Below are 27166 nucleotides of genomic sequence, written 5' to 3'. Positions count from 1 at the left end.
AAACTATCGCAGGAATAGAAAACCAAACACTGCCTGTTCTCACTCATAGTTGGGAATTGAACAATGAGATCACTTGGACTCGGGAAGGGGAACATCACACACTGGGGCCTATTATGGGGAGGGGGAAGGGGGGAGGGATTGCATTGGGAGTGATACCTGATGTAAATGATGAGTTGATGGGTGCTGATGAGTTGGTGGGTGCAGCACACCAACATGGCACAGGTATACATATGTAACAAACCTGCACATTGTGCACATGTACCCTAGAACTTAAAGTAAAATTTAAAAATAATAAATAAATAAATAAATAAATAAATAAATAAATAAATAAAAACAAAAAAATTGCTCTGCATAATGAAAATGTAAAGAATTTTAAAATTACAGGAAAGGGTCAGGTGAGGTGGCTTACGCCTGTAATCCCAGCACTTTGGGAGGCCAAGGCAGGTGAATCACCTGAAGTCTAGGGTTCAAGATCAGTCTGGCCAACATGATGAAACTCTGTCTCTCCTAAAAATACAAAAATTAGCCAGCGTGGTGGTGGGTGCCTGTAATCCCAGCTACTTGGGAAGCTAAGTCAGGAAAATCGCTTGAACCCAGGAGGAGAAGGTTGCAGTGAGCCAAGATTGTGCCATTGCACTCCAGCCTGGGCGACAAGACTGTCTCAAAAAGAAACTTACAGGAAAGTCAGGAAGGGGGTGCAAAGCAGAGGGAAGGAAAAGAACAGGAAAGAGATTAGGCACTGGGTGGAATGGAAGGGGCTTTGAAGAGAACAGAAATATTGAATGCATTTTCGGCTATTTGCTGTTGAGATTTGATTTAAGTCCCCATCTGTATCTCCCCTACACAGCACATTCACTAAAGCATCTGCTGCTCTTTTAAAGAACCTGTGGAGAGGCCAGGCATGTTGGCACACGCCAGCACTTTGGGAGGCTGAGGTGGGTGGATCACCTGACATCAGGAGTTCGAGACCAGCCTGGCCAACATGGTGAAACCCCATCTCTACTAAAAATACAAAAATCAGTTGGATGTGGTGGCACGAGCCTGTAATCCCAGCTACTCTGGAGGCTGAGGCAGGAGAATCTCTTGAACCCAGGAGGCATAGGCTGCAGTGAGCCGAGATCACACCACTGCACTCCAGCCCGGGCAACAGAGCAAGACTCTGTCTCAAAAAAAAAAAAAAAGAAAAAGAAAAACAAGAACCAGAGGAGGTTCTAACTTCTACATTCAGATCTGGAGCCATAGAATCAGAGCAGAGGAGGAGAGTTGACATCCAGGTTTCATCAGGAGGACAGAAGCCAAGGCAAAGATCTCCTGGGCAGTCATCATACGTATAGCCCCATCATAAAATAAGACCTCAGCTTTCTGGGACATTAATCACCCTGTTGGGAGTTAGGCAAGATTGCATCAGTCCTCAGAGGATGATCACCCCGGGAAAGTCATAAAACAAACTGAACTCACCTGGCTGGGGAGAAGGCAGAGAAACTCAAAGGCTTTATCAACAGCAGTGCAATGTCATTCTTCATCACCTAGAAGACTCCAGCCGTCTACAAGTCCATCAACCCACCCCAGACCTCCTCAGTCACGATCTTGGTAAACTGGTTTACAAGACTGACAGACAATTGCAAATGTTCAAAATTTTTATATTCCCCCAACACTATTGTTCTCATAAAACTTCTCCATCTTACTCAAAACAAGCCACCCCCTGCAGCTTTCCAACGGGTGTTAAATTGGCTGAACAGTCCCCCTACTGTCAAAAATAACACAAAAGGAGGGTGATCAGAAAAGAAAAATGGACAATCAGCCCCCAGAAGTCACCTGGGCATCCAAGAGCCTGCTTTCTTGTTTTGTAGGTACACAGGAACATGAGGCTGGGCACAATGTCTCATGTCTGCAATCCTGGCACTTTAGGAGGCGAAGGCGGGTGGATCACTTGAGGTCAGGAGTTCAACATCTGCCTGGCCAACATGGCGAAACCCCATCTCTACTAAAAACACAAAAATGAGCCAGGTGTTTTAATCCCAGCTACTCGGGAGGCTGAGGCATGAGAATTGCTTGAACCCGGGAGGCAGAGGTTGCAGTGAACCAAGATCACACCACTGCACTTCAGCCTGGGAGACAGAGTGAGACTCCGAAAGAAAGAAGAGAAAAGAAAAGAAAAGAAAAGAAAGAAAAGAAAAGAAAAGAAAAGAAAAGAAAAGAAAAGAAAAGAAAAGAAAAGAAAAGAAAAGAAGGAAGGAAGGAAGGAAGGAAGGAAGGAAGGAAGGAAGGAAGGAAGGAAGGAAGGAAGGAAGGAAGGAAGGAAAGGAAAGAAAGGAAAGAAGGAAAGAGAAAGGAAAGAAAGGAAAGGAGGAAGGAAAGGAGGAAGGAAAGGAGGAAGGAAAGGAGGAAGGAAGGAAGGAAAGGAAGGAAGAAAGAAGGAAGGAAGGAAGGAAGGAGAGATAGAGAAGGAAGGAGAGACAGAGAAGGAAGGAAGGAAGGGAAGGAGAGGGAGGGAGGGAGGAGAGGGAGGAAGGAGAGGGAGAGAGAGAGGAGAGGGAGGGAGGAGAGGGAGGGAGGAGAGGGAGGGAGGGAGGAAGGAAGGAGAAGGAGGGAGGGAGAGAGGAGGAAGGAAGGAAGGAAGGAAAGAAAGAAAAGAAAAGAAAAAAGAGATCAGAGATGGAAGCCCCATCTGCTGTACATGCTCACATCCTGTCCCATCTAAATTACTAACTACTTTCAAGGATTAAGTAAAATGGCACATAGGAGGGAGGAAAGGCTAAGAGAAGACGAGGCATCTGGCTTTCTGTGTCTCCTTGGTGAGGGAAGACCACACCAATGCCAGCCAGCAGCAACAGCAGCTGTGAAGAGAGAAGCCACCTTCAAGGAAATGCAATAGGAGAGAGAGAGAGAAGGGAAACATAAATCAAAAAAAATCCCCAGTAAGGATCAGATACCACTTTCCTGAGCATGCACGCATCCTCTGCCCAAATTCCTGTGAACTAATCTGAAATACAAGTCATAATAATGTAAACCAGGTGTTTTAACTTCCGACCATAATGGCTGGCAAGACCATCAATGCACAATAACAACAACAACAACAACATCTGAAGTGCATCTGTGTTTAAACACACAACAAGTATATTTTTCTTTCTTCTCCAAGTAGGTGTCTGTTCTGCATTTATATTGGGATAGTGTCAAGGAGACTAGGGACTGAGATCCTTTCTAGAAACAGCTCTTCTGGCTTTGAGAGTAACACTGGTGTTTTGTTTTTTTGTTTTAAAAAAAAAACAACACTGATGACAGGAGATGTTGTTTCACAGAGGGAACTGGAAGTCTTCAGTAGTAAGAGATGCGAACGTTCAGAGATCACCCCAGCAAACATAAAAACTAGAAACTTGGGTCCAGGTGTGGTGTCTCACGCCTGTAATCCCAACACTTTGGGAGGCCAAGGAGGGCAGATCACCTGAGGTCAGGAGTTCGAGACCAGCCTGGCCAACATGACACAACCCTATCTCTACTAAAAATACAAAAATTAGCCAGGCGTGATGGCACCTGCCAGTAGTTTCAGCTGCTCAGGAGGCTGAGGCAGGAGAATCACTTGAACCCGGGAGGCAAAGGCTGTAGTGAGCCAAGGTTGCACCACTGCATTCCAGCCCAGGTGATAGAGTGAGACTCCGTCTCAAAAAAAAAAAAAAAAAACCTCACGTTGTCCCACAGCCCAGGGAGAGGGAGGCTTAAGGAGGTATTTCTTGATAGGGCTGTTACTGGCATTTCAACCAGAATAATGTTTTGTCGGATGAGATTGACCTAAGCATTGTTAGTAACTCCGGCCTCAGCCTAGGAAATGTCCATCACGCACTTGGACATTGTGACATCCAAAACAAAACAAAAACACAAGAAAAACAGAACCATCTTCCACACATTTCCAAATGCCCTCTTGGGGAGTACCACCCCTGAAACAGAAGTGGAACCAGATGTCCCAAGGGCAACTTTCAAGGTTGGGAATAGCTGTGCTCTGGGGTAGTAAAAAAGAGAGAGAAGGGACCAGGCACCGTGGCTCACACCTATAATCCCAGGACTTTGGGAGGTCCAGGCGGGTGGATCATGAGGTCAAGAGATTGAGACCATCCTGACCAACATGGTGAAACCCTGTCTCTACTAAGAAGTAAATACAAAAAATTAGCCGGGCGTAGTGGCACACGCCTGTAGTCCCAGCTACTCAAGAGGCTGAGGCAGGAGAATCACTTGAACCCGGGAGGCAGAAGTTGCAGTGAGCCAAGATCGTGCCACTGCACTCCAGCCTGGTGACAGAGCAAGATTCCACCTCAAAAAAAAAAAAAAAAAAAAAGAGGGAAAGAGCTTTACAGACATCAAAAATAACTTAGGTTTGACCTAGGCAGAAACCTTTTGGGGGTCAGTTGTAAAACACTAAAGCAAATTGCCCAAGAATGGATGTAGACTTTTTAGAGTTAAGAAGAGGTGTATATGTGTGTTTCTGTGTGTTAATAAGTAAAATAACCATCATCTCAAATAGCTTAAGCACAACTGCACTCAGACATAAGAGGGTAGATGAAATGACTGTTTGGGCTCTGGATTCTACCTGGAGAATTGGTAGTGAAGGATCTAAAGGACTAGAATTAATGTCCCATAGTCCATTAAAAAAATATCATTACTGACAGACACAATTACATATTCATCATTCAGTCTTTTTTTTTTTTTTTTTTTTTTTGGGAGATAGAGTCTTGCTATGTTGCCCAGGCTGGAGTACAGTGGTGTGATCTTGGCTCACTGTAACCTCCACCTCCCAGGTTCAAGCAATTCTCATGCCTCCTGAGTAGCTGGGAGTACAGGTGTGTGCCACCACACCTGGGTAATTTTTGTGTTTTTTTAGTAGAGACAGGGTTTTACCATGTTGGCCAGGCTGGCCTTGAACTCCTGGCCTCAAGTGATCCACCCGGCTCAGCATCCCAAAGTGCTGGGATTACAGGTGTGAGCCACTGCGCCCAGCCCAATTGCACATTAATTTTAATGAGGCATGGTCACATGTTAATAGTAGTTATGGTCATTTTAAAATGAACACGGGCCGGGCGCAGTGGCTCATGCCTGTAATCCCAGCACTTTGGGAGGCCGAGGAGGGAAGATCACCTGAGGTCAGGAGTTCAAGATCAGCCTGGCCAACATGGTGAAACTCCATCTCTACTAAAATACAAAAATTATCATGGCATGATGGCAGGTGCCTGTAATCCCAGCTACTCAGGAGGCTGAGTCAGGAGAATCACTTGAACCCGGGAGGCGGCGGTTGCAGTGAGCCGAGATCATGCCATTGCACTCCAGCCTGGGTGACTGAGCAAGATTCCATCTTCAAAAAAAAGAAAAAATTGAACACGAATGCATAGACAATACGTCATTACAGCATGCAAATGGACTACAGTCCTGCAAACAGACATGCAGCAATGCTGGACCTGCCTCAGGGAATCTAGCTTGCAGCCTGCTGCTTTGCCCACAACAGCCCTCACCTCCTATTGATTTCCTTCCACGCAGGCCAAGCCACAGTTCCCTTTGATAAGAATAACCAATAGCCTTCTAAATCTCCCCAGAAACATGGTGGGTTGAATTTTCAGTTGGATTTTCCACAGCTATAAGGAGAAAATTAATGTAGGATCCAACCCGGTCTTATTCTGCCTACTCACCCACTCCATCCCGACCTGACACTTTAATCAACTCGGCGTGTTTAAAAATAAATTTGATTGTATCAGGGAAGAGAAGTTGCTCAGAGCTCTGTGGCCACCCACAGCAGAATCTTGAAGGCATGCCTCATTTTTCAGGAGTTTGGTTGTTTCGTGTGTTTTTTCTCCATTTTATTCCAGCCCCCAAAACAAAGATTTGGAGGAGGGTAAGTACCTTGGCAATGGCCAAGGGGATTTTCTTCCTAGTTCCTTCACCACCTGCCAGTTTGTACATTTGGACCAGTGTTTACCTTTCTCAAGGTTTCTGTAATGTAGTACAATAGACATAATAAAACCTGGCTTGCTTGCTTTGTGAGGTTGTGATAAAGAGATTGAAAGAGCTTGTGTAAGCACTGGGCACGGCGGCTCATGCCTGTAATCGCAGCATTTAGGGAGGCAGAGGTAGGAGGATCACTTGAGCCTAGGAGTTCAAGACTAGCCTCAGCAACACAATCCAGAGACCCTGTCTCTAGGAAAACTAAAAAAATTAGGCGGGCGTGGTGGCACACACCTGTAGTCCTAGCTACTCAGGGGGCTAAGGTGGGAGGATTGCTTGAGTCCAGGTAGTCAAGGCTGCAGTGAGCCATGATGCTGCCACTACACTCCAGCCTGAGCAACAGATGAGACCCTGTCTCAAAAAAGAAATTTTTTCGTTTTTTTTTTCTTCTTTTGAAACAGAGTCTCACTCCGTCACTCAGGCTGGTGTGCAGTGGTGTGATCTCGGGGCTCACCGCAACCTCCGCCTCCTGTATTCAAGCAATTCTCCTGCCTCAGCCTCCTGAGTAGCGGGGATCACAGGCACCCACCACCGCACCCAGCTAATTTTTGTATTTTTAGTAGAGATGGGGTTTCACCACATTGGTCAGGCTGGTCTCTATCTCCTGACCTCGTGATCCACCTACCTCGGCCTCCCAAAGTGCTGGGATTACAGGCATGAGCCACCACACCCGGCCAAAAGAGAAATTTTCAAAAGAGCTCGTGTAGAAGAAAGATGATGCTGCTCACTGTGAATCTGGGGCATAGCAGTGAGGCGGCAGGGACACTGAGCCCCACAATTCCGCCAGGGCCCTCACCAGTAGGTGAAACCAGGTAGTGGGTTTGGGGGAGTTTGAGATCTTAGGGGCAATATACAAATTCTGATCTAAACCCTCCCACGTTTATCAAGCACCCATTACGTGTATTCAGCCAGAGCTAGAGCAATGATTGGATGCAAATCTCATGCTCGCCTCTAAAAATTTCCAATTTGAGGCACTCTGCCACGTGCAATTTGGGTTGCTTAGTCTGACCATTCGGGGAACCCCAGAACATCATAACACTGTTGCTTCTGGGATACTAGTTGCTCTGATCATTTCTATGACTGCACAGACTGTCTGCACTGAAAAAGGAATGCAGATTTCTCATTTTCAAGATAATCAAACTGAGGCCCAGATTAGCAAAGAATCTCATTTCTCAAATAAGAAAGCTTCCTACTGAAAGTCACCTCCTTTATACATCCTCAAATGAGTAGGTGATATTTGAATGCCAAATGATACCACAAGACAGATTAGCATTGATTTAAATGCTGCTATCTGACAGATCTGGCCATCAATCATAACCTGATGTCTCAGGAGAGTCATCCTTTAGAAAAGAACTGGGGAACAGCATGACCAGAATTTACAGCTGAACCAATTCTGCCTCAGAGCTGTCCTTTGCACAACTGCTTGGGCAGCATCAGAATCACCTGAATGGTTTGCTGGGCCCATTCCTGGAGGTCCTAATGGAGTAGGTCTAAGGTAAGGAGTGAGTTTGCAATACTAACCAGTTTGTGCTGGTGCTAATGTTGATGCTAAAGCTGCAGATTGTCATGGAGCCAGGGCCATATTTTGAGAACTCCATGCTAAAGCAAAGAGGGGGCCTACACATTTAATTTACAGACATTTTAAGAAAACTGGTCATTACAATCATAAGCCATTTATGTGGTGCTCCGGGCTGAACTGTGCAGCTCTCCCCTACTCCCAAAATTCATATGTTGAAGCCCTAGCTCCCAGTATCTCTGAATGTGGCTATATTTGGAGCTAGGGTCTTTAAGAAGATAATCAAGTTAAAATTAGGTCAGCAGGGATGGCCCTAATCTTATCTGACTGGTGTCCTTGTGTGACGAGGAGATTAGCACTCAGACTGGCACACAGAGAAGACCATGCGAGGACGTGGGAGAAGATGGCACCTGTGAGCCGAGGAGAGCGGCCACAGAAGAAACCTACCAGGCTGACACTTTGATCTTGGACTTCTAGTCTTACGAACTGTGAAGAAATAAACCTGTTGTTTAAATCACCAGTCTGTGGTTCTTTGTTTTGGTAGCCCTTGCAAATGAATACACATGGAGAAGCATGATGGTGTAAAAGAAAATAGTATCTATTTTGCTAGGAACCAAGAGATGTGGGTTCTAGTCTCAGCCCTGCTGTGAGGCAGATGAAATTTCTCCACTCCACTCCTCAGACTTCCCACCTCCTCCAGTCAAGGATCTCTTCTGTCAAGTGGGAGTAGTGACCCAAGCCCTTTCTGACGCACAAGGGTTTGTGAAGCTCAAACATGAGAACTTATAAGAAAGTGGTTTTGGCCAGGCCCAGTGGCTCACACCTGTAATCCCATCACTTTGAGAGGCTGAGGCAGGTGGATTACCTGAGGTCAGGAGTTTGAGACCAGCCTGGCCAACATGGTGAAACCCCATCTCTACTAAAAATACAAAAATTAACCAGGTTTGGTAGTGGGCACCTGTAATCTCAGCTACTAGGGAGGCCGAGGCAGGATAATTGCTTGAACCTGGGAGGCAGAGGTTGCAGTGAGCCGAGATCACACCACTCCACTCCAGCCTGGGTGACAGAACAAGACTTCATCTCAAAAAAAAAAAAAAAAAAAAAAAAAAAGTGGTTTTTCAATTGTGAATTTCTTTGCTTTTGGTTCTGAACAACTAGAAGATTTGGATAAAATACAAAAATAATCTGTTCAGATGTACTGGGAAGCTATGGAATTCTCCAGAAGCACCAGGATCCAGAAAGAACGAAGCTCCTGGAGGGAGCCGACACTTCATTTGCTGGTTTTCAAGCAGTTTTGAGCTAGAGGCTAAAAATCAATGCAGAGCTTTTGAAGAATCCCTCAGGTCTAGGCAAACAAAAAATGGAGCCGTGGCTGTCAGGGCAACGGAGAGGTGGGGCCAAAATGCCGGATAGGAGAGAGATGTGGAGAAGGAATCCTGAGGCTCCTCACTGGTTTCCCCTCCAGTCATTGGTTAATTCCTAAGCTGTGTTTAGAGGTTTTAGCAAGAAGCTAAGAGGGCTTACCAAAAGCAGCTGAAAAGGTGAGTAAAGCTTTGAAGTCTCAAGGTGATGGGGAGACAAAAATCGGAGTTTGGGACCGCTGTGGTTTGAATGTTTGTCCCACAAAACTCATGTTGAAATTTAATCCCCAGTGTGGCAGTACTGAGAGGGGAGGCCTTTAAGAAGTGACTGGGGGCCAGGTGCCATGGTTTTGGCCGGTAATCCCAGAATTTTGGGAGGCCAAGGCAGGTGGATCACTTGAGGTCAGGAGTTCAAGACCAGTCTAGCCAACATGGTGAAACCCTGTCTCTACCAAAAAATAAAAAAATTAGCCAGGCATGGTGGCACATGCCTATAACCCCAGCTACTTGGGTGGCTGGGATGGGAGGATTGCTTGAACCTGGGAGGTGGAGGTTGCAGTGAGCCAAGGTTGTACTATTGCCCTCCAGCCTGGGCAGTAGAGTGAGACCCTGTCTCTAGATAAAAAATAAATTTAATTGCATTTCTTAAAAAAAGGCAATGGGGTCATGAGGGCTCTGCCCTAAGAAATACATTAATCCATTTACGGACTAATGGACTAATGGGCAATCATGGGAATGGGACTGGTGGCTTTATAAGAAGAGGAAGAGAAATCAGACCTAGCGCACTCAGCCCCCTCACCACGTGATGCCCAGCAACTCCTCCAGACTCTGCAGAATCCCCATAGCAAGAAGGTCCTCATCAGATGCAGCCCCTTTACCTTGGACTTCCCAGCATCCATAACTATAAGAATGAATTCCTTTTCTTTGTAAATTACTCAGTTTTAGATATTCTGTTATAAACAACAGAAAATGGACTAAGACAGGAATCTTTAATTGAATACAATGTATATTTAGGACACTCTGCTTAGAACTTGAGTTAGAGAAATACCAACAGAGGAAATAGATATTTTATCAAAACAAGCATTTAAAAATTTGAGAATCTGCGATCTTCTAAAGCAAAGGTTCTTCAGCTGGGGTCTTTAGACTCCTCAAGGTGCCCATAGATAGAATTCAAGGTAGTCAAAAGTTGGGCCAAATATATTTTTGTTTTCACTAGAATCTAACTGAAATTTAGCATTTTCTTCTATTATGAATGTAGGCAATAAACTACAGTAGTATGAGCAGTAACTGTGACTTTGTCATCAATAAAAATCACCTACGATTGTTATAGACATCACAAAATGTCATTTCTACATACTACTACTTTGAAATTATTGTAAGTATTAGATCTGCCACTAGGTCTTGTTGTTTCAGGCACCAATACAGAAGCACATATGTTACTATATGGCAAATTTGGTCTTTAAAAATATTTGTAAATGCACTTTAGTTTCCTGTTATTTAAAATGTTTTATCTTATACACTTGATGACATTATTTGTTTGTTTGTTTTGGAGACAGTCTCACTCTGTCACTCAGGTTGAAGTGCAGTGGCATGATCTCAGCTCACTGCAACCTCTGCCTCCCAGGTTCAAGTGGTTCTCCTGCCTCAGCCTCCCAAGTGGCTGGGACTGCAGGCATGAGCCACCACACCAGGCTAACTTTTGTATTTTTAGTAGAGACGGGGTTTCGTGTTGGCCAAGCTAGTCTTGAACTCCTGACCTCAAGTGATCCGCTCACTTTGGCCTCCCAAATTGCTGGGATTACAGGCGTGACCCACCATGCCTGGCTGTCCATGGTATTTATGTTTTAAAAATGCTTGGTCAGGCAAGATGGCAGTTATCCTGGGTCATGTATGCCTCATTCATATGTTGCAAATATTGCAGTCCGAGATTCACTGCCACTGAAGGGAGTTAAGGGGAGGGTTTGTGCCCATGCTTGGGGTGAAATCAAGGTAATGGCAGCTGCCTAGAGAGTCAGGTTTCAGGACAAGGAGGGTAGAGCTGTGGCGTCGGGACAGATGGTGGTTGAAGTGGCTAGTGACAAGTAGGACAGATTTGTGGAACATGTGGGCATTCCTTGGAGATTCCCGCTGCGATGTGGGGAAGGGAACCTGGTAGAAGTCTGTGTGAATTACTCTTTCTCTATTGCAATTCCCGTCTTGATAAATCGGCTCTATCTAGGCACCAAGCAAGGTGAACTCATTGGGTGGTTACAGTGGGTTGGGAGTCCTCATGGTGGGTGTGGTAGTCACTTGGCTGGCTTGAAGTCTACCCACTCCGTGTTTTGATTCTGTGTGGTAGCATGTTCTGTGACATCCTATTAGAGAAGTGGAGAGAGCAGGGAGAGGCAGAGAGGCACAGGTAAGGTGAGAGAGAGAAGTTAAAAAGAGGCTCTAAAGAGGGGCTTTTACCTTTTATTATATGTTATTATATTTATATATTAATATTATAATGGTAATATATTACTGTTATTTATTATTACTATTATTGGCATTATAAATGCTTTAGTAAAGATTGAATGCATTTGCAGGTCTTATTTTGGTCTGAGCCCGGGCTCTCTCATCTGTAAGCACACGGGCTAAATCAGATCAACCGTTTTCAATCTGTCTGCCTCTCAGTCCTGGGGTTCTGAGGTGTTTCCTGAGGACCTCGAAGGAGGAAGCTCAGTAAGCCTTTAACCAGACGAATTTCACTTTCCTGACTTTCACAAGAGATTGCATTTTGTGTGTGTGTTTTGTTTTGTTTTGTTTTGTTTTTTGAGATGGAGTCTTGCTGTGTCACCCAAAGTGGAGTGCAGTGGCTGGGTCTCAGCTCACTGCAACCTCTGCCTCATAGGTTCAAGTGATTCCCTCACCTCAACCTCTCAAGCAGCTGGGATTACAGGCTTTACCATACCCAGCTAAGTTTTGTATTTTTTAGTAGAAACGGGGTTTCATCATGTTGGCTAGGCGGATCTCAAACTCCTGACCACAGATGATCTGCCCACCTCGGCCTTTTTTGTTTGTTTGTTTTTTTTTTTTTTTTTTTTTTTTTTTTTTTTTTTTTTTTTTTTTTGAGACGGAGTCTCGCTCTGTCACCCAGGCTGGAGTGCAGTGGCCGGATCTCAGCTCACTGCAAGCTCCGCCTCCCAGGTTCACGCCATTCTCCTGCCTCAGCCTCCTGGGTAGCTGGGACCACAGGCGCCGCCACCTCGCCCGGCTAGTTTTTTGTAGTTTTTAGTAGAGACGGGGTTTCACCGTGTTAGCCAGGATGGTCTCGATCTCCTGACCCCGTGATCCGCCCGTCTCGGCCTCCCAAAGTGCTGGGATTACAGGCTTGAGCCACCGCGCCCGGCTGTTTTTGGTTTTTTGTTTTTTGAGACAGAGTCTTGCTCTGTCACCAGGCTGGAGTGCAGTGGCACGATTTCTGCTCACTGAAATCTCTGCCTCCAGGGTTCAAGCGATTCTCCTGCCTCAGCCTCTCCAGTAGCTGGGATTACAGGCACGTGCCACCACACCCAGTAATTTTTTGTATTTTTAGTAGAGACGGGGTTTCACCATGTTGGCCAGGCTGGGCACCTTGGCCTTTACTCTTCTTCTTCCTCCTCCTCCTTCCTCCTCCTCCTCCTTCTTCCTCTTTGATAACATATTGGAAGCCTCAAAAAATGTAAGTGGCCTGGGCTTCTCTCCGTCTTTGCAAGGCCCTGTCATCCTGGATATGGACAACACTACTCCCTCTGGAAAGGATGGCTTTGAGGAGGGAGGTAGTGGTGAGACCAGATATGAGTCTGATGTTGGGGTTCAGGTGTGGGGTGGTAGGAACGGACCATGAGGATACTGAGGGCATGAAGAGGGGGCAATTCTGAGAGCCACCCCAAAGCCAGATGGGTGGGTAGGTCTGGGAGGATGCATTTTGCCTGGCTTTCCTCATAAATTCGGCATGTTCCTAGGCTGCCTTCCCTGGCCTTGGGTTGATATGTGTTCATAAAAGGTCAGTTCTTCTCCCATCCCCAAATAGCACATATAATACATACATACAAATAACACATAGACCCTTAAGCCAAATAGAGATGGCTTTTGCATTATTTTGTACTGTTATGTTTTAATTTACTCATGTAATACTTATAAACATGGCTATTAATTTCTGTGTATTTGGAAATTAGGAATTAGTGTCTTATTGAATGTAGAGGAGTGTATCTTCATTTGTGAGAAAAAAATTTAATTTTTTTTTTGGTGGGGTGGGGGATGGAGTCTCGTTCTTGTTGCCCAGGCTGGAGCGCAATGGCGTGATATCAGCTCACTGGAACCTCCGCCTCCAGGGGTTCAAGTGGTTCTCCTGCCTCAGCCTCCCCAGTAGCTGAGATTGCAGGCATGCGCCACCACACCTGGCTAATTTTGTATTTTTAGTAGAGACAGGGTTTCTCCATGTCAGTCAGGCTGGTCTCAAATGCCCAATCTCAGATGATCTGCCCGCTTCAGCCTCCCAAAGTGGTGGGGTTACAGGCGTGAGCCACCACGTCTGGCCAAAAATGTAATCTCAATAAAACTTTTTTTTCTTTTTTTGAGATGGAGTCCCGCCCTGTCACCCAGGCTGGAGTGTAGTGGCTGGATCTCAGCTCACTGCAAGCTCCGCCTCCCGGGTTTATGCCATTCTCCTGCCTCAGCCTCCTGAGCAGCTGGGACCACAGGCGCCCGCCACCTCGCCCGGCTAGGTTTTTGTATTTTTTAGTAGAGACGGGGTTTCACCGTGTTAGCTAGGATGGTCTCCATCTCCTGACCTCGCGATCCGCCCATCTCGGCCTCCCAAAGTGCTGGGATTACAGGCTTGAGCCACCACGCCTGGCCTTTTAATACAACTTTTATATCCAGAAACTGACATAAAGGGACAGTAAAAAAGACATTGCTTTTATTCTTTTTTTTTTTTTTTTTGAGACGGAGTCTCGCTCTGTCGCCCAGGCTGGAGTGCAGTGGCCGGATCTCAGCTCACTGCAAGCTCTGCCTCCCGGGTTCACGCCATTCTCCTGCCTCAGCCTCCCGAGTAGCTGGGACTACAGGTGCCCGCCACCTCGCCTGGCTAGTTTTTTGTATTTTTTAGTAGAGACAGGGTTTCACCGTGTTAGCCAGGATGGTCTCGATCTCCTGACCTCGTGATCCACCCGTCTCGGCCTCCCAGAGTGCTGGGATTACAGGCTTGAGCCACCGCACCCGGCCTTATTCTATTTTTAATACATTTTTGGGATTTTTTTTGATCAGTTGATTTTTTCCTGATATAAATTACATATATGCATATACATATATTTTAGCACTCAAACTGAAGCCACCTCAGGGTACAACAGAGAAGCTGAAATTTTAGAGTGGATAAGCACTTTGCTTTGAATTGATGGATTAATTATCCTGATGTTCGAATCAGGTCAGATTGGTGGGGACAGGGAGTGGGTGGTATGATGTTGGAACAGCCCAGTGTATGCCCATCAATGAGACACTGGTTAGATAACATTGAGGCCAGGTGTGGTGGCTCACACCTGTAATCTCAGCACGTTCTGAGGCCATACACGGGAGGATTACTTGAGTCCAGGAGTTTGAGACCAGCCATCGCAACACAATGAGATCTGGTCTCTGTTTTTAAAAACCCAAAAATTAAAAAAAATTAAAAAAAAAAAAAAACGCAACATTCTTCAACATGAGGTTTCCCAAACAAGGTAGGCTGAAAATTGGAAACATCTGCTTTTGATAGCTGATGCTTGTCCTGGTGGTTATTCAGAGAAGGTACTTTCCACAAAAGGCATACCGAGGAGGAGGAAAGGGGAAATGAGAGAGGGAAATAGCATTAAAAGTCTAAAGCAAGGGACCTGGTTTAACCAATTATTCCTAAATTAGGAGCCTAAAACAAAAACCTGATTTTACAATCATCTTCTCTTGATCCTTTAAGCTAACTGATGAATACAATCATTCCTGCTTATTTTGGGGCTTTTGATTCTCTCATTTTGGTGGCATCTGTTTTAAATTCTCCCTTTATTCAATTTCAGTAAAATAAAATTACCTTAAAAAATTGATTTTGAGAATTTGAAAAGTTGACCAATTCAGTTTTGACTTAATTTCTTTAATTCAGAGCTTAAGTTTTTTGTTTGTTTGTTTGTTTTTGAGACGGAGTTTCACTCCTATTGCCCAGGCTGGAGTGCAATGCTGCACTCGGCTCACCGCAACCTCTGCCTCCTAGGTTCAAGTGATTCTCCTACCTCAGCCTCCCGAGCAGCTGAGATTACAGGCATGTGCCACCACACCCAGCTAATTTTGTATTTTTAGTAGACACAGGGTTTTTCCATGTTGGTCAGGCTGGTCTCAAACTCCTGACCTCAGGTGATCCACCCACCTCGGCCTCCCAAAGAACTGGGATTACAGGCACGAGCCACCGTGCCCAGCCGGGATCAGTTTTCTTTCCCCACCAGAATGTCCAAGCCCAACCTCCTAAAGATTAAGGAAAGCTTTTTCCAGAAAAAGACATCTGCAGAAACTTGTTTCCATCTACAAAGAAGACAAACTTCAAGGTCCTTAGTTCTGGATGTCTCAAACTTCTCCACTTCTGAAAAGGATCATTGCTTCACCATTGTTTAACTAACGGCCCCTGTAAAATAGTCTGTCCTTAAGTTGAAATAAAGCCCCCACACCAGAGAAATGGAAACAAAGTAACACAAAGACATCAAAACAACTAGTTAAACTTCTTTTGCTGTAGTCCTTGTTGTTGTTATTCAGAGACAATGTATCACTCTGTTGCCCAGGCTGGAGTGCAGTGGCACAATCATGGCTCAATGCAGCCTGGAACTCCTGGGCTCAAGTGATTCCCCTGCCTCAGTCTCTAGAGTAGCGTGGACTACAGGCACACCCCACCACACTCAGCTGATTTTTGTATTTCTTAAGACACAGGGTCTTATTTAGGTTGGTGCAAAACAATTGTGATTTTTGCCATTAAAATACTTTGCCGTAAAATACTTTGCCATAAAATACTTTGTTGCCCAGGCTGGTCTCAAACTCCTGACCTCAAGCAATCCTCTCGCCTCCAGCTCCTAAAGCACTGGGATTACAGGTGTGAGCCACTGCACCCAGCTGTAGTCAAACTTTTTTTTTTTTTTTTTTTTTGAGATGGAGTCTCGCTCTGTCGCCCAGGCTGGAGTGCAGTGGCCGGATCTCAGCTCACTGCAAGCTCCGCCTCCCGGGTTTAAGCCATTCTCCTGCCTCAGCCTCCAGTGTAGCTGGGACTACAGGCACCGCCACCACGCCCGGCTAGTTTTTTTGTATTTTTTAGTAGAGACGGGGTTTCACCATGTTAGCCAGGATGGTCTCGATCTCCTGACCTCGTGATCCGCCCGTCTCGGCCTCCCAAAGTGCTGGGATTACAGGCTTGAGCCACCGCGCCCGGCTAGTTAAACTTTTTAAATGCATTTTCCCCCTACTTGTAGCCATTGATGTGTCACAAAATAAACCTTGGCCAATAAGCACATGAAAAGATGCTCAACATCATTAATCATTAGGGAAATGCAAACTGAAACCACAATGAGATAACACCTCTCACCCATTAGGAGATCTATCTTCAACAAAAACCAAAACATGAGTGTTGATAAGGATGTGGAGAAACTGGAACCCTTACGTATTGCTAGTAGGAATGTAGAGTGGAATAGCTGCTATGGAAAATCATATGATGGTTCTTCCAAACAATTAAACATAGAATTACCATCTGATCCAGCAATTTCACTCCTGGGTATATAGTATACCCAAAGGAATTTAAAGCAGAGACTCAAAGAGATATTTCTACACTCATGTACCTAACAGAATTACTCACAATGGGCTAGCCGCGGTGGCTCATGCTTGTAATCCCAGCACTTTGGGAGGCCAAGGTGGGCAGATCACCAGCGGTCAGGAGTTTGAGACCAGCCTGGCCAACGTGGTGAAACCCCATCTCTACCAAAAATACAAAATTACTGGGCACGGTGGTGGGCGCCTGTCATCCCAGCTACTCAGGAAGCTGAGGCAGGAGAATCACTTGAATCCAGGAGGCAGAGGTTACAGTGAGCTGAGATTGTGCTGTTTCACTCCAGCCTGGGCAAAAAGAGCTAAACTCCGTATTTAAAAAAAAAAAAAAAAAAAAAAATTATTCACAATGGCCAAGAGGTAGAAGCAACCCACGTGTCCATCAACAGATGAATAGATTAACAAAAGAGGCTACAACCATACAATGGAATATTAAAAAAAGAAATCCTGGGCTGGCTCAGTGGCTCACGCCTGTAATCCCAGCACTCTGGGAGGCCCAGACGTGCAGATCATGAGGTCAGGAGATTCAGCATCCTGGCTAACATGGTGAAACCTCGTCTCTACTAAAAAGACAAAAAAAAAAAAAAATTAGCCGGGCGTGCTGGTGGGCGCCTGTTGTACCAGTTACTCAGGAGGCTGAGGCAAGAGAATCACTGGAACCCTGGAGGCGGAGGCTGCACTGAATCGAGATGGTGCCACTGCACTCCAGCCTGGGCAACAGAGCAAATCTCCATCTCAAAAAAAAAAAAAGGTCAATTTTATGTTATGTGTATTTTAAATAAATAAATAGTGGGGTAACTGCCTTGGGGCCCAGTCTTAGCCAGAACACCTCATAGCACACACATCTACGTCTACATAGGAGGTAAGGCTTAAAGAGACCTTCAGTCACCGTACTTGGGGGACTCTGAAGGCATAGAATAGGGGCGAGGTCCAGTTATCTCAGGTAAGGATACATGGGGAAGTGATGAGCACAATAAACCGTATAAATCTTTGCTGTCCAACAGAACTTTCTGTGAAGACAAACACGTTCTCGGCAATCTTCAATTCCAGGGTCACTCACTGGGCACTGAGCATTCAAAATGTGGCAAATGTGATGGAGGTATTGTGTTTTTCATTTCATTTCAATTATTTTATTTTATTTTATTTTTATTTTTTTGAGATAGAGTCTCACTCTGTTCCCCAGACTGGAGTGCAGTGGTGTGATCTTAGCTCACCACAACCTCCGCCTACCAGGCTCAATCGATTCTCCTGCCCTAGCCTCCTGAATAGCTAGGATTATAGGCTCACGCCACTACTGCTCGGCCAACATTTTAATTATTTTAAATGGAAGCAGCCACATGTGCCTGGTGGTTATCATGTGGGCAACACAGGGCTGGACAGTTACAGACAGCAGGCCCTGTCTGGAGCACACAGCAGTGCTGTTGGCTCAGCAGCCACAGTGGTTGCTGCCCTCTTGGGAGAAGGCACCTACTGCCCCCAGGGCTCCCATCACGGGGTGACTCCACTCTCCTCTGCTCATGCCTCCAGGAACAAACCATATCCAAACTTTCCCTTACTCTTGGCTTTTTCTCTCTTTTGCTCACTGTTGCCTTTGGAAGATCCTTTTGTTTGAATATCATCTATATAGCTGGCCCAGTCAGTGTCCCCCAGAATCTATTCAAATATGTCTAAGCACTTAGAAACTCAACACCTCATAAAGCATCCTCAGTCTCTAGAGCAATCCTCCTGCCTCAATCTCTAGAGTAGCTGGTACTACTCTAGACTACTTTTTTTTTTTTTTTTTTTTTTTTTTTTTTTTTTTTTTTTTGAGGCAACAGTCTCACTCTGTTGCCGAGGCTGGAGTGCAGTGGCATGATCTAGGCTCACTGGAACCTCCGCCTCCCGTGTTCAAGTGATTCTCCCACCTCAGCCTCCTGAGTAGCTGGGATTACAGGCGCGCGACACCACACCCAGCTAATTTTTGTATTTTTAGTAGAGACAGAGTTTCACCATGTTGGCCAGGCTGGTCTCAAACTCTGACCTCAAGTGATCCGCCCACCTTGGCCTCCCAAAGTGCTGGGATTACAAGCGTGAGCCACCGTGCCCAGCCATGAAAGCTATTTTAAACTTCCAAAGATTATACTGTCCATTGATAATGGGAGCACCTAAGTGCCCTGGTGTTATGGCCCCAGTCAGCACGCCATCTAAATGCTGAAGATAATAATCTTGCTTCTAATAGGAACCCCTTGAAAAGGAACCCTGTTCAATGCAGTGTTGCATTAAATGGAATGGCTTTTGAATAGGCGAGGCTCTATTTCTTTATGAAGAAAATCTCTCTGTGAAGCACCGTCTCCCTGCAGTGACATATTCGTGTATTCAACCGGATGCTTCACTGGTTTTTTGTGTGTGTAAGCTGAAGCTGAAAATATTTTACTAAATATAAATATCTCTATATGGTTATAGGTGATTTTCTGCCTATTTTCTCCCTTTTATCCATTTCCTCTTTCTTGTCGAGTTCTCACACCTACCAGTCAGGGGATATCTCTTCTTTTTTATAGCTTGTCTAGCTTTCAGTATTTGTCAAAGACCTAGTGTAACCACTGGACCTTTTGTGGGGTTTTTTTTTGTGTTTGTTTTGTTTTTGTTTTTGTTTTTGAGATGGAGTCTCACTCTGTTGCCCAAGCTGGAGTGCAGTGGTGCGATCTCGGCACTGCAAGCTCTGACTCCCAGGTTTATGCCATTCTCCTGCCTCAGCCTCCCAGGTAGCTGGGACTACAGGTGCCCCTCACCACTCCTGGCTAATTTTTTGTATTTTTAGTAGAGACAGGTTTCGCCGTGTTAGCCAGGAAGGTCTCGATCTCCTGACCTTGTGATCCACCCCGCTCGGCCTCCCAAAGTGCTGGGATTATAGGCGTGAGCCACCGCACCCGGTCGACCACTGGATCTTCTTAATGATTTGAGAATCCCTTCAAAAATCTCCAATAATAATAAGCACCATTAGCTGGGCATCCTGGGCACCAGGCAGTAGGTTAAAAATGTGCATTTATATGCCTGATATTATTCCATTTGTAATCAAGATGTATTTGTAGATGAGAAGTTGTGTCCAAATCATCAGTTATCAGTCAAATATGTTGGGGCTCAGGAAACAGTACCCCAAAATACGGTGCTTTGACCCGGAGAACTAAACAAACAGCTTCAAGGTCTCTCTCACTTTCAGCCCTGTTCCACCATACTCTGCCTCTCTCAAAGCACAGAAGGAAGCTGTTCTCTGAAGTCCCCTTATCTACCTAGAAACTAGACCCCCAAAGAGAAACACAATTGCCTTCAACACCTTCCCTGAAATTTCATTATTCAGAGAAAATTAAAACTTATATCACAGAGGAGGAGACTAAACATTACATACCACACCTGGAAGCCAGACTAACTTCATCCCAAACTGTTTTTAGGTTCCATTCCATTCCCAAAGAGAACTATGTATTAACCATAGTCTACACACTGGGGGCATTTATTCCCCCTAAAAAGTCATTTGCTACACCTTAAATTGTTACACGCCCCCAGCTTCCCTTCTCCTATGAAGATGGGTGTAGAAGCATCTGGACCTCATGGGGTTATTGGGTAATCATTCTGCAATTCCCCTGTGCCAGGCATGTTAAACAAACCTATAGGCCTTTTCTCCTATTAATCTGTCTGTTGTTAGTTCATTTTCAGTGAACCTTCAGAGTACAGAGGAGAAGCTTTTCCTTGGACCCTACATCAGTCAAATAATAAGGCAAAGCAAAGAGATTTGCAGAAAGAAGTCAGATCGTGTTTTAATACTTTTTTTTTTTTTTTTTTTTTCTGAGATGGAATCTCGCTCTGTCACCCAGGCTGGAGTACAGTGGTGCAATCTCAGCTCACTGCAAGCTCCGCCTCCAGGGTTCACGCCATTCTCCTGCCTCAGCCTCCCAAGTAGCTGGGACTACAGGCGCCCGCCACCATGCCCAGCTAATTTTTTGTATTTTCAGTAGAGACGGGTTTTGGCAGTGTTAGCCAGGATGGTCTCGATCTCCTGACCTCGTGATCCACCTGCCTCAGCCTCCTAAAGTGCTGGGATTACAGGCGTGAGCCACCGCGCCCGGCCTCGTGTTTTAATACTTATAAGAGTTTCATGGTTGTAAGAGAGAAACATTCTGTGAAAAAGGATGCAGATTTAAGTTCAATTCAAATGTCCTTTGGAATTAGATGCAAAAGACATTTCTATCACCTTAGGACCCAAAGAAATACAAAATACAATGTAACGACCTCCATGGACATGTCAGGCTTCTTCAAGTACACCATGGATGTCCACCATGTGGGAGCACCTTGAGTCAGGGTCCCTGCCTTGCACTGTTCCTAGGGCTCCACGTGCCCCATCAGGATGTACAACAGGAATGCTCGCAGGGTGCCCGCTGAACTCTCCCACCTTCATCAGTCAAGTCTGAGAGCATTTTCCCAAACTTGCTCTAAGCACATAACAGTTTGTGTAATGGGTCAACACCTTTCAATCCTAGGAAGATTTAGAATTTAGTATAAGAATCTAGTATAAAAACTGCAGGCAGGCACTGTGGCTCATGCCGGTGATCCCAGCACTCTGGGAGGCCAAGGCTGGTGGATCACTTGAGGTCAGGAATTTGAGACCAGCCTGGCCAACATGATGAAACCCCATCTCTACTAAAAATACAAAATTAGCCGGGCATAGTGGTGCGCCTATAATCCCAGCTAGTCCGGAGGCTGCAGCAGGAGAATTGCTTGAACCCAGGAGGCAGAGTTTGTAGTGAGCTGAGATTATGCCACTGTCCTCTAGCCTGGACAACAGAGCAAGACTCTGTCTAAAAAAAAATCAAAACATAAAATTAAAGGCAAATATTTTTGTGTTAGGAACTCAGCTGATACATTTGGTGTTTTAAAATTTTACAATGTTTAAGATAATATAGCCAATTAGAATAACAGTTCAGCTTTATAATTCCAGTTTAGAATGTGTAGTTGATAAGTGATTTAGGCTTATGATGTTAAGTTGAAATCTTACCAAGTGCTTATACACTACTGAAACATTTAAAAAGCACTTAAGGTCCACCATATTTATATGTTTATTATATTTGTAAAAACCACTTAAATGATTAAAAAGTTTGTCAGATCATTTAGGTACTGAAAAAGGAAATATAATGTGTTAAATTTATAAGTGCAGTTTAAAATACATAAAGGAGTTCAATTAACTAAGTTTATGAATCGGAACAAACATAATTCAAAGGCCCCTTAAACTTGATTGTTGAAACATGCTAGTATGATAGCTAGAATAGGATTCTTAAATTGAACTTAAAACATAAGAAGGATCTAGATTTTTGAATTTGTAACTGCAGTCGATAAAATGGTTTGGGTTTTTTTCTTTTCTTTTTTTCTTTTTTTTTAATAATTTGTTTTCTAGAGACAGGGTATCTCTCTCCCAGGCAGGAGAGCAGGTGTGCAATCCTAGCTCACTGTATCCTCAACCTCCCGGGGCTCAAAGATCTCACCTTAGCATCCTGAGTAGTTGGTACTACAAGCAAGCACCACTACGCCCTACTGAATCTTTTCTTTAGGGGGCTTTCCAGTGAAGACTGGAAAGCCTGCTAGACAAATTTACTGAGGCCAGGTGTAGTGGCTCACACCTGTAATCCCAGCACTTTGGGAGGCTGAGGTGGGCAGATCACGAGGTCAGGAGATTGAGACCACCCTGGCTAACACGGTGAAACCCCATCTCTACTAAAACTACAAAAAATTTGCTGGGCGTGGTGGCACATGCCTGTAATCCCTGCTACTCGGGAGGCTGAGGCAAAGGAATCACTTGATTCCGGGAGGTGGAGGTTCGGAGGTTGCAGTGAGCTGAGATCACATCACCGCACCCCAGCCCAGGCAACAGAGCAAGACTCTGTCTCAAAAAAAAAAAAAAAAAAAAAAAGGAACTAAAAGACTCCATCTAATTTTTTTTTTTTTTTTTTTTTTTTTTTTTTTTTTTTTTTTTTTTGGAGAGATAAGGTCTCCTATGTTGCCCAGGCTGGTCTCAAACTTCTGGGCTCAAGCCATCTTCCCACCTTGGCCTCCCAAAATGCTGGGATTACAAACATAAGCCACTATACTCATCCAATAAAATGTTAATTCCTAAAATTGAAATAAATTTCAGAATTGCCTTTACTATGGGAAAAAAAAAAAAAAAGTAGCCATTGAGGGTATCCAAAAACTTCAGTATAAGAGATCAGGCTTGGGGGCCTCCTCCTGACCTCTAAGAATGAGTCCTGGCCGGGCTCGGTGGCTCACGCCTGTAATCCCAGCACTTTGGGAGGCCGAGGCGGGCGGATCGTGAGGTCAGGAGATCGACACCATCCTGGATAACACGGTGAAACCCCGTCTCTACTAAAAATACAAAAAATTAGCCGGGCGTGGTGCAGGGTGCCTGTAGTCCCAACTACTCGGGAGGCTGAGGCAGGAGAATGGCGTGAACCCGGGAGGCGGAGCTTGCAGTGAGCTGAGATCGCCCCACTGCACTCCAGCCTGGGCGACAGAGCAAGACTTCGTCTGAAAAAAAAAAAGAGTCCTAAGGACTCCCAGACCCTACTCCAACAGCATGAGGACTCCTGTTACCACAGCAACTGCCCCATGGCATCACTGTCCATGCCAGAATCCTCCTCCTCGCATCCTGGGAGGGCTCTCGTCGGCAGTGTGAGAGAGAACTTCCCGGCAGGAGCACGTCAAGGGTTCCCAGTGCCTTTCCTAAAAGCGAAATTCCTTCCCCGGTGCTCATGGACCAAAAGGTTTCCTAAAGCCTGGGGGATTCCTAAGGCACCTAGAGATGAGGGAGACTACAGACATAGCTGAGTTTACATACTTGCCTGGCACATTGCAGGGCCTCAGTAAATGTGTATTTATTAAACGTATGCAAGAGCCAAAAGCTCCTTTGCCAATGCCCAATAAATGTTAAAGACAATACAGAAATCTGACTCACACGATGGTTATTGACAGACAGAATATTGGAAAGGCCATAGTGCCGTCATGTGGATCTTTGTAAGGGTTAATGGCTGCTTCTTTGAATCTCAGTGTAGCAGCTGCAGATGACATCAGATTTTCTGCCACATTGGCTTAAATCAACACAATGAATCCATCAAGGGGAAGGCCAAGGCACCATTTGGGGCTTACAAGGAAGGACTGGGCAGAGGTGTTCAAACAAATGAGATTTCCCCTGCTGTATGAGGACATCTAAAATGTGACCATTTTAGACATTTTCATAAAACAGTAACTGCTTTTCTCGCTGAGAAAAAGACACCACAGGACGAACGTCAAGAGGCGCAGATGACTACATCTCAGCCCAGTGTTGGGTGAGACAGAATGTTAGGAATTTGCTTAATTAGTAAGCAACAATTAATACAATTAGTTTGTATTAATTTGTACAACAAATACACATGAACTTCCTAGCTGTCTTTGTTCTCCCAGGTCCTCTCATCAGGTGAAAGAACTGCCACATCACACATGGTTGCAATTATCACATTCCTAATAGAACACACATTCTGGAATATTCAACAGTCTTTTTACGGAAGACACCCAAAGCCTAAGAAACAATCACAGTCTTCAGAATTGCAGCGTGAACAATCCTGACACATTGATTCTTCATTTAAACACACTCAGGAACAGCCAACAAATGGCACGTGTTGTCTATCTGTGCTCTCTGCAAATATATGTATGCTAGCGTCACCTAATGTGTCACCACATTTACCCTTTGTCTCAGCAGTCCTACTGGCCAAAACCCTAGGGAAAGAATGGCAAATTGGAAATGCAATCTGCAGCGTTCCTTTCCAGAACATCTCGGGACAGGTATTTTCTTAGTAGTTCTGGGCTCATCATATTCAATTAATTCCCCACAGCCAACGATTTCATTTTCCGTAATAACTCAGAAGAGACCAACAAACTGATGCAATTCCATCTCCTTCCCTATCAACCACCTGCAAAGCTTTCGCCTGCTGTAGTCAGCAGCCATTCCCCAGGCTTCCAAAAGTGTGAACAGCCCAAGGGTGGGTCCCAGGGGCAGGAGGGAAAGCCACGGAGAAACAGAGGCCAGGCGGTGGGGGGAAAAAATCGCATTTCTTTTGCAGAGAGTAAAACAGATACCCAGGTGGTAAACATAACTTCCAATTACTTACCTTAAACCAACCCTGAAATGTGAAGTTCTCACATTTTCTTAGCCAGCAACAGGCAGAAGATCCAGTCTGTAAATAACAAGGACTTTAGACTATACATTTAGGGCTTTTAAGGAAGCTCCAGGCGAGTCCCAGCATTCCTCAGGCAGGCTTCAGCGTGGCATCCTCTGCAGTCCTCAGGAATCACCCTGCCCAGCTGGTCCAGGTTAAGGACTAGATTCCTCAGATTGTGAAACTAGAGTCACCTGAGACGCTTGTTAAACCTACAACTTCCTAGGAGTCACCTGAGTTGCCTGTTAAAAATGCAAATTCCAGGCCAGGTGCGGTGGCTCAGGCCTGTAATCCCAGCACTTTGGGAGGCCGAGGCGGGTGGATCCCAAGGTCAGGAGATCGAGACCATCCTGACCAACACAGCAAAACCCCATTTCTACTACAAATACAAAAAATTAGCCAGGTGTGGTGGCGGGCGCCTGTAGTCCCAGCTACTCAGGAGGCTGAGGCAGGAGAATGGTGTGAACCTGGGAGGTGGAGGTTGCAGTGAGCCGAGATCGCGCCACTGTACTCCAGCCTGGGCGACAGAGCCAGACTTTGTCTCAAAAAAAAAAAAAAAAAGCAAATTCCTGGGCCTTATCCCAGACCTACTGAGTCAGACTCTCAGAGCGATCTGCATTTTTAACTAGTGCCCTCTAATGAGGTTCATGCACAGTAAAAATTTGAAACTTTGAGGCTGGGTGCAGTGGTTCACACCTGTAATCTCAGCACTTTGGGAGGCCAAGGTGGGAGGCTCACTTTAGGCCAGGAGTTCCAGACCAGCCTAGGAAACATAGCGCCAGAGCCATTCAGCGACGCCATGTTGAATGGGACTGGGTAAAATAAGGCTGAGACCTAGTGGGCTGCGTTTCCAGGAGGCTAGGCATTCTTAGTCACAGGATGAGACAGGAGGTCATCAGGACTGGTGTCACAAGATGCCAAGTTTATTTGAGGGTCTTGCTCTGTTGCTCAGACTTGAGCCCGGGAATTGACATCTTTTTTTACAGCCAACAGACACATGAAAAAATGCTCATCATCACTCACCATCAGAGAAATGCAAATCAAAACTACAATGAGATACCATCTCACACCAGTTAGAATGGCAATCATTAAAAAGTCAGGAAACAACAGGTGCTGGAGAGGATGTGGAGAAATAGGAACACTTTTACACTGTTGGTGGGATTGTAAACTAGTTCAACCATTATGGAAAACAGTATGGCAATTCATCAAGGATCTAGAACTAGATGTACCATATGACCCAGCCACCCCACTACTGGGTATATACCCAAAGGATTATAAATCATGCTGCTATAAAGACACATGCACACGTATGTTTATTGCGGCACTATTCACAATAGCAAAGACTTGGAATCAACCCAAATGTCCATCAGTGACAGACTGGATTAAGAAAATGTGGCACATATACACCATGGAATACTATGCAGCCATAAAAAAGGATGAGTTTGCATCCTTTGTAGGGACATGGATGCAGCTGGAAACCATCATTCTTAGCAAACTATCACAAGAACAGAAAACCAAACACTGCATGTTCTCACTCATAGGTGGGAACTGAACAATGAGATCACTTGGACTCGGGAAGGGGAACATCACACACGGGGCCTATCACGGCGGGGGGGAGGGGGAGGGGGGAGGGGGAGGGGGGAGGGATTGCATTGGGAGTTATACCTGATATAAATGACGAATTGATGGTTAAAAAAAAAAAATTTAAAACACTCAGCTAGTTTAAATTTTTTTTTAATTTTAAAATTCTAATTTTTTAAACATCCTGCTGATAAAAAAAGATGCAGTAAAGAAAACCACCAACCCCACCAAAACAAAAACGCCAACAAAAGTGATCTCTGGTTATCCTCACTGCTGGTTACATGCTAATTATAATGCATTAGTATGCTGAAAGACACTCCCACAAACACCATGACAGTTTACAAATGCCATGGCGATGTCTGGAAATTACCCTATATGGTTTAAAAGAGGGAGGAACCCTTAGTTCCAGGAACTGCCCACCCCTTTCCCAGAAATCTCATTATTAATCCACCTATTGTTTAGCATATAATCAAGAAATAACCATAAGTGTACTCAGTTGAGCAACCCATGCCATTGCTCTGTCTGTGGAGTAGCTATTCTTTTGTTTCTCTAATAAACTGGCTTTCACTTTACTGCATGAGCTAGCCCCAAATTCTTTCTTGCACAAGATCCATAAACCCTCTGTTGGGGTCTGGATTGGGACCCCTTTCTGGTAATAATAGCAAGGCTCCACCTCTACAAAAAATTTTAAAACTAGC

At 45.0% G+C, this 27166-nt stretch overlaps 1 pseudogene; it reads right to left on the bottom strand.

The window, feature by feature from the left end:
• Positions 1–22249: 22249 nt before the first annotated feature.
• LOC115897157 lies at positions 22250–22293 on the bottom strand (annotated as a pseudogene).
• Positions 22294–27166: the final 4873 nt, after the last annotated feature.

This window comes from Rhinopithecus roxellana, chromosome 4 (genome assembly GCF_007565055.1).
Source record: "Rhinopithecus roxellana isolate Shanxi Qingling chromosome 4, ASM756505v1, whole genome shotgun sequence".
In the NCBI taxonomy this organism is placed as follows: domain Eukaryota; kingdom Metazoa; phylum Chordata; class Mammalia; order Primates; family Cercopithecidae; genus Rhinopithecus; species Rhinopithecus roxellana.
Note: the sequence above shows the minus strand (reverse complement) of the source record. Positions and strands in the feature narration are given on the sequence as shown.